General features: G+C 41.0%; 1 protein-coding gene and 1 long non-coding RNA gene across 3 annotated transcripts in view; one reads left to right on the top strand and one right to left on the bottom strand.

Moving 5' to 3' along the window:
• Window positions 1–13,925, top strand: part of FAM124A (family with sequence similarity 124 member A) — a 71,927-nt gene that overhangs the window by 35,344 nt on the left and 22,658 nt on the right. The gene's annotated exons all lie outside the window — the stretch shown is intronic.
• The window catches only part of LOC105090985 (uncharacterized), a 66,161-nt gene continuing 63,377 nt past the window's right edge, over window positions 11,142–13,925 (bottom strand). The window contains exon 6 of one of the 2 annotated variants that reach the window (XR_837324.3): window positions 11,142–11,394. This is a non-coding gene — a long non-coding RNA (uncharacterized LOC105090985). Of the gene's footprint in view, window positions 11,455–13,925 lie in introns of both variants that reach the window. The other variant, XR_010383627.1, reaches the window with a different exon arrangement.

Consider the following 13,925-nt stretch of genomic DNA (forward strand, 5'->3'; position numbering starts at 1 on the left):
GTTAATAGCATCCTTTTACTTTCACTCAAATAACTTCCTTTAGCATTTCTTGTAAGGCAGGGTTAATGACATGATCTTCCTTATACAAGCTTTTATTTGTTTGAGAAAGTCTTTATCTCTACTTCAATTCTGAATGAAAGCTGTGCTGGGGTACAGAATTCTTGGCTGACTTTTTTTTTCTCCAATATTTCATAAATATCATCCCATTCTTTCCTGGCCTGAAAAATTTCTGTTGAGAAACCTACCAGTAGTTTATAGAGGTTACCTTGTATGTAACTTGTCTCTTCTCTCTTGTTGCTTTTGGAATTCTTTGTCTTTGACTTTTGACATTTTAATTATAATATGTCTCAGTGTAGTCTACTCAGGTTCAATCTACCTGGAGTCCTTTGGGCTTCGTAGATCTGACTGTCCATTTCTCTCCACAAGTTTGGGACATTTTCAGTCATTAAAATTTAAATATACTTTCTGTCCCTTTCTTTCTCTTCTTTAGGATTTCTCATAATGTAGATATTGTTTTCTTTGATTGTGTTCCACTAGTCCCATAGGCTTTCTTCATTATTTTTCATTTTTTTAAATTTTTGCTCCTTTGACTGGATAATTTCAAAAGTACTGTGTGCTAATACACTGAGTTTTTTCTTCCTCTGCATGGTCAAGACTGTTTTTGAAGCTCTGTATTGAATTCTTCAGTCATTGTGTTTCAGCTCTAGGATTTCTGTTTGTTTCATGTCCTCTACATGTCTCTACAACCTCAACAAGAGGTTGAACTTCTGTTTTGTTCACGCATTGTTTTCCGAATTTCATGTAGTTATCTATTTGTTCCTGTAGTTCATTAAACTTCTTTGGGAGGGTTATTCTGAATTTTTGTCTGACATCTCATAGGTCTCCACTTCTTTAGGATCAGTTACTAGAGCTTTATTAGTTTCTCTTGGGGATGCTGTAGTTACATGATTTTTTGTGATCCCTGATTCCTTACATTGGTATGTGTGCATTTGAGTGTTTTCGTTTTCCAGAACTTTACGGACTCACCTGAGCAGAGGCAATTCTTCGTTAGTTTACTTGGCTTGGTGTTCTGAACACATCAGCTGGTAACATACTTGGACAGGTGGGGCTTGCTTTCAGGGTGTATTTTGGGATGAGGCCACTGCCTAGGCTTTGAAGTCATGGGGGTTGCGGGGGGTTTCCCAGTGGCTGAGAACATTGGATGAAACTATTGGCTTGGTTGCCTGCCCAAGAAAGACTGTCAGATGCGCTCTGCAGGTGCCTAGGTTCTGTGGTCAGGCTTCCTAGATGATCGGGACTGGGTACTATACTCTGCAGTAAGCTAGGCTGTGAATTAGCTTACCTGCCCTTGCCTGCAGGCACTTCTCATTGTTTGGGGACCCAACAATTTGGCTAGACTGTGCACTGAGTATCCTGGCCAGATGGGGCCACCAGTTTTGCTCTGCAGATGGGGAAAGCCGCATGTTGTGCTCTCTGTTCATGTGCAGCTGCAAGCAGGGCTGAGGGATGGGCTACACACCTTCTTCTGGGTTCTGGTTAGGTCCCCTGGTCTGATGAGCTGAAGACAGCATTCTGCAGTGGGTGGGGCTATGAGTTAGCTTCCCTCCCAGGCAGGGCCCCATATAGGCCCCGAGGCTGGCAAGGTTCTTGTTTGGGGATCAAATTGGGCAGAACTATATACCAACATCCTGGCCTGATGGACCAGTGTCCTAGCCCTGCGGATGGGGTGGGCCGTTGGCTGAGTTCTCCACTCAGTGCTGCTGTAATGGGAGTTGCAAGATGGTCTACATGGATTCCCTGGAGCTCTGGCTAGGTTCCCAGCTTCATTTGGGCTGGAAGCCATATGCAGATTTGAGTATGGCAACAAATGACCTTCCCTGCCTGGTGGGGGCTGCAGAACAGTCACCAGGCCATCGAGGCTCTTTGGGAGTCGAATCAGCCTTCCACACTGAGGTCCCTGAGCCGATGTGGCTGCCTTTAGACGCAGAGGTGCTAGTCAGGGTCTCCACGCAAGTGCTGCTGTGATCAGGGCCGCCGGGTGAGCCACTGAGATTCTGGGGAGCTCTGTGTAGGTTTCCTGGGGTTAGCAGAGTTGGAGGCTGTATTCAGCCCTGGGCAGGGCTACAGATTAACTTCTCTGCTCAGGGGGCAGGGACCAGGAGTGGGTGGATATGCAGAGCACACCTCAAACTGGTAAGACTCTTGTTCGGGAAGCTAGTCAGGCAGACCTGTGCGCCAGGCTCTCTGCCCGGACGGGTCACTGGCTTGTCTCTGCAGATGGGTAGATCTGCTGGCTGGCTCTCTGCTTGCATGCTGCTGATCCACGCCATTTCCCAGGTGCTTAGACTGGGCTTCTTGGTCAGACAGGGCCCAAAGCGACCTCAGCAGGGGGCAGAGCTATGAATTAGCTCCCCTTCCCTGATAGAGCAGGAGAGTTGACTCCAAACAGCTTCCAGGGTGTTCTGGAAGGCTTTCTGGTTGGGCAGGGCTGGGACCTATGCTCAGCAAAAGTAGTCTGGGCTACGAATTAATTCCCCTTGCCTGGGCTGAGCAGAAAACCAGCTCCAAACCGGGCAAGACTCTTTGTGGTCTTGACTCAAACTCACCCACACCCCAAGTTCCCTGGCCAGAGGATGCTGAGGGCTTTGCTCTGTGGCTGATCAGCTCTGGTGCTGGACTCGCTGCTGGAGCTTTGCCGGGCTGCACAGCTTCCAGGTGTTCCAGCCTGACTTTCTGCTTTGTAGAACTTGCAATATAAGGCAATTCTGTTTGTGAAAACACTGTTATTAGTTTAGTCAAGCAACAGGTCTTCACACATGCCCAGATTCACTGTAACACAGACCAAAACTTCTAGAAACATGGAGATAAACTCCCTTTGGAAGAAATGACCATATTAGTTTTCAAATGCAGTCTTCTGCTTTTGCATATGTATTATACAAAAAGTGTTGACCCTTGAACAACATGGGTTAGGACTGCACAAGTCTACTTATATGCAGATTTTTTCCAATAGTAAATCCTACAGCACAGCACGATCCGTGGTTGGTTGAATCTGTGGATGCAGAACCACAGATACAGGGAAACCACAGGCAGGCAGTAGGGAGGAATCACAGATACAGAGGATGTGGATTTTTGACCGTGTAGAGGGTGGGCGCCCCTAAGCTCTGCATTGTTTAAGAGCCAACTGTATAGGAACTTTTTTTCTGAACCAACTGCATCAAAATTATCTAGAGTGATAAAAGCACAGGTACCCTCATGTGCTTTTGGCTGAGGCATGAACCTGCACTAAGGTGTTTGTTTATTCAGTTCTGTACTTCAGAAGCTGTGATATTGGTTTATTTCCTTGTTTTTTTAATTGAGGTATAATTGACAAAAAAAATATATTAGCTTCAGGTGTGCAACATAATGATATTTCTATATTGCAAAATGATCACCACAATAAATCTAGCTAATATTCATCCCCATACATACTTCTACATTTTTCCTTGTGATGAGAACTTTTAAGATCTACTTTCTTAGCAACTTTCATATATGCAGTTATTTAACTACAGTCACTATGCGGCACGTTACATCCCCATGGCTGACTGACTTAATAACTGGGGTTTTATACATTTTGACCAACTTCACCCACTTTGCTCCCCGCCACCCCCACCCCCCTGCCTCTGGCAACTACCAATCTGTTATCTGTATCTATGAGTTAGGGCTTTTATTTTACTTTTTTTAGATTCCATGTATAAGTGAGATCATAAAGTATTGGTCTTTCTCTGGCTTATTTCACTTAGCATAACGCTGTCACGGTCCATCCATGTTGTCGCAAATGGCAAGACCACTTTATACAGGAACGTTCCATTTGTGTGTGTGTGTGTAGTTCATCCATTCATTTATCAGTGGACATTTAGGTTGGTTCCATGTCTTGGCTATTGTGCTACAGTAATGCTGCAGTGAGCATAGCAGTACAGGGATCTTTTTGACTTAATGTTTTCATTTCCTTTGGATAAATACCCAGCAGAAATTTCTGGATCATATGATAGTTCTATTTTTATATTTTGAGGAATCTCCATACTGTTTTCTATAGTGGTTGTACCAACTTACATTCCCATCAATAGTGCATAAGGGTTTTCTTTTTGTATCCTCACCAACACTTGTAATTTCTTATCCATTTGATAAAAGCCATTTTTACAGGTGGGAGGTGATACCTCATTGCAGTTCTGATTTGCATTTCCCTAATGATTATTGGAAAAATATCTATTTAGATCCTCTGCTCATTTTTTAATCAGATTTTTATTGTTATTTTAGGTTATTTTGCTGTTGAGTTATATGAGTTCTTTACATATTTTGGATAATTAATGCCTTATCAGATACATGACTTGTAAATATGTTCTCCCATTTGGTAGGTTGCCTTTTCATTTTGTTGATGATTTCCTTTGCTGTGCAAAAGCTTTTGGTTTGATGTGGTCCCCTTTATTTTTGCTTTTGTTGCCTTTGCTTTTGGTGTCAAATCCAAAAAATCATTGCCTAGACTGATGTTGAGAGCCTACTGCCTATGTTTTCTTCTAGGAATTCTATGGTTTCAGGTCTTACATTCAAATCTTCAACCCATTTGGAGTTCATTTTGTACATGGTGTAAGATGGTGGTTCAGTTTTCTTCTTTTGCATGTGATTGTCCAGTTTTTTCCATGCCATTTATTGAAGAGATTGCCCTTTCCCCATTGTATATTCTTGGCTCCTTTGTCATAAATAAATTGACCATAATTGGGTGGGTTTATTTCTGGGCTTTCCATTCTGTTGATCTGTGTCTCTGTTTTTATGGCAATACCATACTGTTCTGATTACTGTAGCTTTGTAATATAGTTTTAAATCAGGAGTTGTGATACCTCCAGCTTTGTTCTATCTCAAGATTGCTTTGGCTATTTGGGTCCTCTGTGATTCCATACAAATTTTAGGAGTGTTTGTTCTATTTCTATGAAAAATGCTATTGGAACTTGTATAGGGATTGTGTTGAGAGGTTTTTGATTACTGATTCAATCTCCTTATTAGTAATATGTCTGAGATTTTGTATTTCTTCATAATTCAATCTTTGTAGGTTGTATATTCCTAGGAATTTATCCATTTCTTCTGGGTTGTCCAATTTCTTGGCATCTAATTATTTATAGCTGTCTTTTATGGTCCTCTGTATTTTTGTGTTATCCATTTTAATTTTTCCTCTTCCATTTGTTTTTATTTATTTAAGTCCACTGTCTTTTTATCTTTGTGGGTCTAAATAAAGGTTGTCAATTTTCTTTATCTTTCAAAAACCCAGCTCTTAATTTTGTTGATCTTTTCTGCTGTCTTTTTTAGTCTCTGGTTCATTTATTTCTGGTCTAATCTTTGTTATTTCCTTCTTTCTGCTAACTTTGGGTTTCATCTGTTCTTGTTTTTCTACTTCCTTGAAGTGTAAAGTGAAGCTGTTTATTTGAGACTTTTCTTGTTTCTTGATTAGGCATTTATTACTTTGAACTTTCCTCTTAGAACTGCTTTTGCTATATTCCTAAGTTTTGGTATGTTGTATTTTTATTTATCCCAAGGAAATTTTTATTTTGATTTCTTCTTTGACCCATTGGTTGCTCAGTAGCATGATGTTTAATCTCCACATATTTTGTGAATTTTCCTGTTTTCTTCTTGTAATTGATTTCTAGTTTTATACCATTGTGGTTGGAAAAGATGTTGATATATCAGTCTTCTTAAAATCATTAAGACTTGTTTTGTGGCCTAACGTATGATCTGTCATTGAGAATGTTCCACATGCAATTAACAATATATGTATATGATTCTGAAGATTCCAAAATGAATGTCATTTTAGTCTGAAATTAATGTATTACTTACCTGAAATAGTTGTTGTCAGGAACTGCAAATAGATTTTTCTCCCTTGGACATCGGAAGAGAAGGATATCTTCTTGAAAATGAGAAGCAAAGAAAATACCTAAAACCGCAAGCTGAAATCACACCTAAATCATTAGGCTATTAGCTACCTGTTCACTTGCTACAAATTTTCAAGAAATAAGCTTTTGCAGTCTTATTTGTCACCTAGCTTTCATATGAATAAGATTCTTTAATGTTCTCCTTTTCTGATACAAAAGACATTTAAGTAATGTAAGTGAGAAATATAATTTAGTTGTTTAAGAGAAAGCCTGATGTCTAACCATCAGAGCAATTATCTGAAGTGTAAGTGTTAAGATGCCCTTCTATAATGTTCAGCACTGGTCATCTCCACATTTTGGCCAAGTGAGGTGTTCCCCTCCCAGTATTCCTTTGTTGAGAGCCCCTTCCCTATTCATACAAATACAGGTGAAGTACCATGTTAGAATGACCCGATCCTGCCTCCTGGCTGAAGCTGACAAACCTAGCCTGTCAGTGTGCTGATGTCATTGATGGCAATAGGGAACTGGTATTGACTGGGGAAGAAAAGTTGGTCTCCCTCCAAGTGGCTGAAGCTCTAGCATGTAAAGCTTGGGATTGGTTAGCAGCTGTGTTTTCCACCAAGTGGAGAAAGTCACCCTGCCATGAGAGAGAGGAGTGGTCCTGACCTACAAGAAAAGGCCAGAGACAACGAAGAATGTGCCTTACTGTGTATAACTCCTTAGCTCTGCTTGTTCCTGTGGCTCGCTGCACTTCTGCAGTTGTGTCTCCTCAGTAGTCTTACACTAAATGTCCCTTATAAATAGTATGAGATGAGTGCTGTCCCTGACAACCAAAAGAGTAATGCATTCAGTCACATAGGACAAAATTCAGTTTTGACCACCATCTTTTGAAAGGGCTGTAGGAAGGGTCAATGGCGACAGTTGAAGAAACAGTAAACAGGACCAAGGAGGAAGCTTCCAGGGCGTGGGCACTGTTGAATAAAAAAACAATTTTACAACCTTCTCCTAGTGCTATAAAAAGTAGGTCTTTAACCTCTTTTCACCAGAGGAAATGGTCAGAACTAATACTTTTTCTGTTAGACAAAACTCCAGACTCCTGCTGTGCCATTGGTGTGACCACCAATGTGTGTGTTCAGGAGAGAATCCAGGTGTTCAGCCCAGTGATTTGCTTGTTTCCCTTTGGTCCGGTGTCCACTCTTGGCTCCATCACTTAGTAGTGGGAGCAAGATCATGTGACATGAACACGCCCAGCTGGGACCTGGGAGGGCCAATGAGTGGTCACAAGAGGAGGCCATGTGGGAGGGCCCTGGAAGCCAGGACATGAAATTCTATTCTAAGATCCCCTAGTCTAATGATGTTGATAGTTGTCTCTTCAGTTGCCCAGCTGCTTCGGGGTCACTTTAACAGCAGATCACATAGGACATTTCAAATAGCTGGGATTTCCAGGTTGGACGGGCCCCTCTCTTCCCTGAACCCAAGAACACCTGGTTATCTGAGGCCTGCAGAAGCAGCAAAGCCTTAAGAGATGGAAGTTCAATAGGGTGACATGTAAATGTCTTTTAAGGGAAGCAAAGACTTGCAGGGCTAATGAAGCTGGGATGGAAGTTAGCCACAACCGGAGGGGAGGATGCAGAAGTCTGTTCGTAGAGAGAAATAAGATAATGATTTGACTTAAATCCAGGACCATGTGAATAACCTCTTTAACTTCTGAAATCCGTTTTATCAACCCTACTTGTCCCTCTGGGTTGGGACACTTCCCGGCCAAAACAGCCATCCACAAGCGACCTGAGTCAGCTAGAAAAGCAAGGCCAAATTACTTGGAATGACGTAGTTATCTACTTAGTGGATATTTATGTCTTAATCAGAAAAAAAATTAGGATTAAATATAGGAATAACAAAGTAAACAAAGCCTATAATACTAAAAATTTTTGTGTTAGGTTCAGAAATAATTTGTTTATGTTTCGTATTTTAAGCATTGTTTGTTTTAAAGAATTCGGTCTATTAGAAGAAGAGAATAATGTGATTCCATTTGAATTGTAACTTAGATGTGATTCAAATTTGTAGTTTTAAGTTGAAGGGTAAAAGAGTAAAGTTTTAGTAAGTTTGTAACATTGAAACATTTAAGAGGATTTAATATTCAACACTTCTGTGTTGAATTGATTAGATTTACAAGAGTCATTTAAATACTTAAAAGGTTTTGTTTATTAATCATACTATGAGCTACTTAAAAAGAAAATCAATATGTTAAATGTATAAATATAGTTTAAGATATTAAAGGAAATTAGTTAATTAAGCTGTAAGAGCCCTTTTAAAAATACATGTTAATTATTAACATTTGCTAGATTTATTAGTAAAGTAATAAGATTTAGGAGTTGAATTCAAATTATTAAGTTTTTGAAAATCGGGGGCTTGAAATGGATAACCTTAATTAGTTGGATATTAATTTTCCAAAAGTAGCTTTTAGATATTTTTCTGTGCACAGCAGCAGGTCAGTAAAGCTACACTGATACTCTAGAATTTTAACTGAGTGACTATCATGTCATTTAACGTTAGTTTAATACCAGCCAGAACTAGTTCAGGTACAGCCAGGGCTGGTCCCCAAGACAGAAGAAAGTCCAAGGACCCAGCTACTGAACTGGGTGAATTTTGGGACCAGTGAGACGCTTCTGGGGGCCACTCTCACTCATGGTGTTCTGGAAGATGCCCTGTTTACTCAGGGCTCTCCCAGATCACCTGGAAATGGGGATCTAGCCCATCCTCTTAACAATCCTCTGTATCTCCGGAGTGAGCCCAGCTGAGCAGTGATCGCAGACCCATATTCGTCCTCCAGCCCTGATATCCCAGCAGGTTAGAGTGGCTGGTGCTTCTTCAGGCAGATGGCCAATGACTGTAGTCAGGTTGTTTCCTTATCTGAACAAGCGAGCCTGAAATGACTCCTCCTTTACAACACAGGATGATTCTTGCATCCCCTCTTATCTTCAGTGAACATGCTTACTTAACTGACATATTCTTTGCACATCTATCAAATTGTCCCATCTTTAGATCCTTCTGTTTCTGCATCTGTGTCTTGAATAGTGAGCAATTCAAAGACTAGATTCTTTTTTTGGTTTAATGTTTTTCACTCAAGAAAGCCCACACATAATTCTGGCCAGGAAAACTCCTAAGGACATAATGAATACTGCTGCTTTGCGAATAATAGACGTAGTGAGTTCTTGACATATCCCTGGCATGCTTCTTGTTAACTCCCGAACCTTGGAGGCACTGTCCTAAATTCTATTTGCTGAACAGAGGCATTGTTATTACAAGACTAATCTCAGCAAGCAACATTTTTCTCAGTGAGGCAGATTTATGGAAAAGATTAGATCCATCTTTGCTCTTTAGAGTCTGCAACGACAGTGACGTCCGTGTATTCTGGGGAAGGCTAGACAGAGCTTTTGTTCGGCCTGGGTCTTTGTTCTGTGGGGCAGTTAGTTGATCTCTTCTGATGTAGGCAGCCTTGTGTTTCTGGCCTAAGCGTTACAAAGATATTCAGTAGTTCTCTGTTTTAAGTGAATTAACAGATAACGCTGCAAGAGGAAGCTTATGTGAAGCACAGCAATGGTTGGAAATGATGAGGATTCAAGGCTTAAAAAGCAAGTTTGGTTGTTATAAAACAGATTTGCTGATAAGAACAAATTAAAAAAATCACTGAGAGGGAAACGCGGTCGTGGAAACTCATTCTTCGGAATTTCCATTATCCGTATCATTTTCCAGACGAAGGTTAATGGAAAGGACAAGTTCATTGTCCTTTAGCCAAAATAATTGCATGAAACGAGGGAGAAAAGTGAGTGCTAATCTAATTAACACAATAAGGGGCAAGACAAAGAGAAAAGAATATTCCTCTGGGCCGGCTCTGCCTTTCCCACCAGCCTTCTTAGTGCAAGTTCTACAAGGCACGATTTTATGGGTCTTCGTTTTCAGAAGCACAGATTTTTGGAACTGGAAGGTTGCAAGAGTTTACTTCACAGAAAGTAAGAAAATGGGTTTGTAAAGTTTGAAGAGTGTATAGTCATGAGAATGTATACTATCAAATCAGTCAGAATCACTCTCAGTAGCCATAAAAATGGTTACGGGCCCCAGACAGCAGAGAAATAAAGCTAGGCAGAAGGGAAAATCAGCACGTTGGCTTAAAACAGTGGTCCCAGTTCTGGCTGGACATTAAAGTCACCTGGGATGTTTTTCAGTGCATGCCTTGGACCTACCCTGGAGACTCTGTTTCAGTTGCTCTAGAGGGGGGTGTTTTTTAAAGTTTCCTAGGTGACTCTCTCACATGTAGCCAGAATTGCACACTGTTGGCCTGCCTAATACAATCAACTCTGAGCTCACTTCTTCTCTTGGCATGATTTCATGACAGCCTTGGTCTCGAGAACTCTTTGCCAGTGTTTGTTCTGGCACAGTGAATGTGTGTTCCCTGCCCTGATGACGGTGTTGGGAGCTGAAGTTGAGAGCAGCCACGAGGGAGAGGACCAGTGGTCTGGCAGTAATGTAACCATGGCCAAGTCCACTGGCTTTAAAGATGTTCCCTAGACATGCCTCATTGGTGTTGCCTTATTTTAAGTGGAGTTCCTTACCTGATAGGGGCAGCTAGCTCAGCCTTGCAATAGCATTGCCTTTGAGTTTTGATAATTCATTTTTTATTTTTTATGCCAGACAGTGGTGATGGGTGTGCAATTATCCTGGAATTAGTGATTGGAATCCAGGCAGAAAAACAAAGGTGATGAGTACTCTACACTTGAAGTTCAGAGAAGCTCCAACTGTGAGACTGGGCATTTCCTTCTACCAGGCATGCCAAGTGACTCATTTCACTAGAATTGGAACTCCTTCCACCCCCGCCTCCAAATAAGAGGGCTGGGGGTATGTCAGGTCAATATGTTATCTTTGGGAGGCCACCTCCCCTTTGCTTCCTACAAGATTTGAGGGTCCCCAGACCATACTCCCTTCTGCCTTCATGAACTAGGGACCTATTGATGGCCTCTTATCCTCATCATCCTGAGTCACTGATTGGCCAAGACCCCAGGCCCGCTGCTGTCAGGGCCTTGAGGACGGGGCAGGGGAGAGATGACCAAGCTAAAGGAAGGTGGGGCAGAGTGCATGCACAGTGTTTGTGCCTAGGTGAGTGGGTGGTAAAACTGGAAAACTGATCTAAAATTAGTTAAAAAGCAGTTGACAGGTATCAGCAAACCAAAGACCACAAATCTGGCCTGCTGCTTGTTTTTGTAAATAAATTTTTATTGGAACACACACACAGAGCAGTTGAACCCCCAATCAGCCACCTCTTCCTTGATCCATCAGAAGACTGAAGCTTATTCTCTGGAAGGTGGACCAGCAGACCGAGACCCGAGGAGGTGCTAGAGTGAACCCAGGAGGAAGAGATGCAATTCTTTATCCTTGATGGCAGTCCCTCCAGCCCAACACTCTCCCTGACCAGCTTCAAGAACACAGGCAGCTGGGCTCCTAATACCTGTCCAGGCAGGAGATGGGGGGAGATAGGGGGAAACTCACAGGCTGGTGGCTTCCATACCTGACAGCGCAGAAACAGAACATTTCAATCATTGCAGGAAGTTTTATGGAATAGCACTGCTCTAGGAATAAGACTCAGGGGTCAGAGTAGAACTCCCCCCCCCCATCATAAGCTTTGTAGAACTACAGTTGACCCTTGAACAACACGGTGGTTAATCCATGTATAACTTACAGTCGACCCTCTGTATCCATGGTTCCTCTGTATTTATGCCATGCAGCACTGTAGTATTTACTATGGAAATATATCCACATATAAGTGGACCCATGCAGTTCAAACCCGTGTTGTTCAAAGGTCAACTGTACCTTGTTTTTAAAACTTGTTCTACATATCAGTTTAGAAAAAATTAAAATCTGATTTTAAAAATGAGGAGGCATTCCCATAGAATTTTGATGCAGAGTTCATTTAAGGGCATTATGTTTCCATAGAACAAAAGCAGTAGTTCTCAACCAGGGGCGTTTCTGCACCCCTCCCATGCCTGGGAACATTTGGCAATGTCTGGAGGCATTTTTGGTTGCCTCAGTGTAGGGGGGAGGAGAGGGATGCTACTGGCATCTGTGGGGCAAAGGGCAGGTATGTACTGAACATCCTACAATGCGCAGGACAGCCTCCTACAGCAAAGAACTATCTGATCCAAAATGCCAGTTGTGCTGAATTGAGAAAACTTGAGTTAAACTAAATCTCTAAGGTATCAATCAGGTTCCCAAGTGTGTGTGTGTGTGTGTTTACTTAAATGAATAATCCTCTGACCTACAATACAGTGATTCATTCAAGTTCAGTCCCATAGGCCAGCATTATACCCCCTGTGTACCAGAAATTAAAAGAACTGAAACAATTATCTGGATCATTCGAAACAAAAATACCCTTTCTCTTGATTAATGCTCAAATAAAGCAAAAATGGGATTTTTAAAAATTATGTTTTACTAAGATATAATTCATATATAACCTTTGTAAGTTTCAGGTGCACAATGTGTCGCTTTGATCACATTTACGTATGGCAATATGATTACTGCAGTAGCATTAGCTAAAACCTTTACCATGTCTCAGTTATTTTTGTGTGTGTAGAGGATAGTTAGGATCTAGTGTCTTCGCAGTTTTAAAGTTTATAATACAGTATTGTTGACTATAATCACTTTGATGTACACTGGATCTTCAGAATTTATTTGTCCACTAGTTACAAGTTTGTCCCCTTAACATTTCTCCAATTCCCCCACTCCCAACGCCCGGTAACCGCCATGCTGCGCTCACTTTTTACAAGTTCAGTATGACTCCACATATAAGTGATATTTGTCTTTCTCTATCTGACTTATTTTACTTAGCATAATGCCTTCAGAGTCCATCCATGTTGTCTAAGATGGGAAGATTTCCTTCGTTCTCATGGCTGACAATATATACCACATTTTCTTTATCTCCTAATGGATACTTACAGTGTTCCTGTGTCTTGGCTGTGATAAATAATGCTACCACACAGTGATTGTGACATAGTGATTTCTTTTCCTTTCAATGTGTTCCCAGAAGTGGAGTTGCTAGATCATATGGTAGTTCTTTCTGTAATTTTCTGAGTAACCTACAAAATGTTTTCCATAGTGGCTGCATCAATTTATATCCCCACCAGTAGCACACAAGGGTTCCCTTTTCTTCATATCTTCATCAGCATTTCTCTCTCGTCTTTTTGATGACAGCCTTTGTAACAGGCAGGAGGTGATATCCCATTGTGGGTTTGATTTTCATTTCCCAGTGATTAGTGGTGTTGAGCACCTTCTCATACACCTGGTGGCCATTTGGGTATCTGCTTTGGGAAAATGTCTGTTCAAGTCCTTTGCCCATTTTTAAATCAATTAATTGGATTATTTGGGTTGGTTTTTGTTTTTACTGTTAGGTACGTAATGAGTTTTTATTAACCCCTTATCAGATATGTGATTTGCAAATATTTTCTCCTATTCTATAGGCTGTCTTTTCCTTTTGTTGATAGTTTCTATTGCTGTGCAGAAACTTTTTAGTTTGAAGTAACCCCACTTGTTTTTTATTTTGTTGTTCATGGTTTAGAGGCCATATCCAAAAAATCATTGCAAAGATCTATGTCAAAGGGCTTCCTTCTTACATTTGTTCTAGGAGTTTAATAGTTTCAGGTTTACGTTTAAGTCTTGAATCCATTTTGAGTTAATTTTTTTGAGTAGGGTAAGATAGGGATCTAGTTTCATTCTTTTCCAAGTGAATATCCAATTTTTCCAGCGCCATTTATTGGAGAGGCTGTCTTTTTCCATTGAGTATTCTTGGCTTCTTTGTCAAGTCCTAGTTGAATGTATATGCATGGATTTATCTCTGGGCTCTCCATTCTTTTCCACAGGAATGTTTTTGTGCCATACCATAAAAACATATAGATTACTATAGCTTTCAATATAGTTTAAATGAGGTATTGTGATGCCTCCAGCTTTGTCCTTTCTCAGGATTACTTTTGCTATTCAGGGTCTTTA

Source organism: Camelus dromedarius, chromosome 13 (assembly GCF_036321535.1).
Source record: "Camelus dromedarius isolate mCamDro1 chromosome 13, mCamDro1.pat, whole genome shotgun sequence".
Lineage (NCBI taxonomy): Eukaryota > Metazoa > Chordata > Mammalia > Artiodactyla > Camelidae > Camelus > Camelus dromedarius.